This window comes from Micropterus dolomieu, linkage group LG03 (assembly GCF_021292245.1).
Source record: "Micropterus dolomieu isolate WLL.071019.BEF.003 ecotype Adirondacks linkage group LG03, ASM2129224v1, whole genome shotgun sequence".
Classification (NCBI taxonomy): domain Eukaryota; kingdom Metazoa; phylum Chordata; class Actinopteri; order Centrarchiformes; family Centrarchidae; genus Micropterus; species Micropterus dolomieu.
Genome location: NC_060152.1, coordinates 34,649,245 through 34,650,971, shown reverse-complemented (window position 1 = coordinate 34,650,971; position 1,727 = coordinate 34,649,245). Strand labels below are relative to the sequence as shown.

At 50.8% G+C, this 1,727-nt stretch overlaps 1 protein-coding gene across 5 annotated transcripts in view; it reads left to right on the top strand.

Annotated features, from left to right (window-relative positions):
• Positions 1–1,727, top strand: part of adam15 (ADAM metallopeptidase domain 15) — a 38,352-nt gene that overhangs the window by 30,444 nt on the left and 6,181 nt on the right. The window lies entirely within an intron of this gene.

The following is a 1,727-nucleotide window of genomic DNA, read 5'->3' as shown; positions in this document are numbered from 1 at the left end:
ACAGTGGAACATAGAAACCACACCTAGCGTTTTGCCAGTGTTACTGCAGAGTGACGCAGACACCAACGCACAGGTACAAACTGGCCTCAGACTGGAGAGCATTTGGACCTGGTGTGACTCGGGTCCCAGTACGGTTCTCAGAAACGAGCGGTGGGACGGACCTGTGAAGACCGAAAGGCTGAAGAACCAGTGAAAACACGTGTCGATGTGTCTGTGTGTAAAATTAAAGCTATAGTCCAGAAGAGACGTAACAGGACTCGGACCTCTCTGTGTCAGAATGTTTCAATGCGATGACACAAAGAGGGATAAACTGCTGCTCCAGCAGGTGGCGCTGTGATTAACTTCACCACCTTACCTGGAAACTATCTCTGCTCGACTGCTGAGTGACCCTGAGCCCTGATCAGAAAGCTCTAATGCTGCTGCTCTAATGTGTTAACAGCGACCTGCCCCCCCCAGCAAGCCTCTGCCCCCCGACCCTCCCAGCCAGGTACAGTCGCCGCTACCTGTAGTGTGGCAGTGTTACCTGTAGTGTTACCTGTAGTGTTACCTGTAGTGTGGCAGTGTTACCTGTAGTGTTACCTGCAGTGTTTCCTGCAGTGTGGCAGTGTTACCTGCAGTGTGGCAGTGTTACCTGCAGTGTGGCAGTGTTTCCTGCAGTGTGGCAGTGTTACCTGTAGTGTGGCAGTGTTACCTGTAGTGTGGCAGTGTTACCTGTAGTGTGGCAGTGTTACCTGTAGTGTTACCTGTAGTGTTACCTGTAGTGTGGTAGTGTTACCTGTAGTGTGGCAGTGTTACCTGTAGTGTTACCTGTAGTGTTACCTGTAGTGTTACCTGCAGTGTTACCTGCAGTGTTACCTGCAGTGTTACCTGCAGTGTGGCAGTGTTACCTGCAGTGTTACCTGTAGTGTGGCAGTGTTACCTGCAGTGTTACCTGTAGTGTGGCAGTGTTACCTGTAGTGTGGCAGTGTTACCTGTAGTGTGGCAGTGTTACCTGTAGTGTGGCAGTGTTACCTGTAGTGTTACCTGCAGTGTTACCTGCAGTGTGGCAGTGTTACCTGCAGTGTTACCTGCAGTGTTACCTGTAGTGTTACCTGCAGTGTTACCTGCAGTGTGGCAGTGTTACCTGTAGTGTTACCTGCAGTGTTACCTGCAGTGTGGCAGTGTTACCTGTAGTGTTACCTGCAGTGTTACCTGCAGTGTTACCTGTAGTGTGGCAGTGTTACCTGCAGTGTGGCAGTGTTACCTGTAGTGTGGCAGTGTTACCTGTAGTGTGGCAGTGTTACCTGTAGTGTGGCAGTGTTACCTGCAGTGTTACCTGTAGTGTGGCAGTGTTACCTGTAGTGTGGCAGTGTTACCTGTAGTGTGGCAGTGTTACCTGTAGTGTGGCAGTGTTACCTGCAGTGTTACCTGTAGTGTGGCAGTGTTACCTGTAGTGTGGCAGTGTTACCTGTAGTGTGGCAGTGTTACCTGTAGTGTGGCAGTGTTACCTGTAGTGTTACCTGCAGTGTGACCTGCAGTGTGGCAGTGTTACCTGCAGTGTTACCTGCAGTGTTACCTGCAGTGTTACCTGCAGTGTTACCTGCAGTGTGGCAGTGTTACCTGCAGTGTGGCAGTGTTACCTGTAGTGTGGCAGTGTTACCTGTAGTGTGGCAGTGTTACCTGCAGTGTTACCTGTAGTGTGGCAGTGTTACCTGCAGTGTTACCTGTAGTGTGGCAGTGTTACCTGC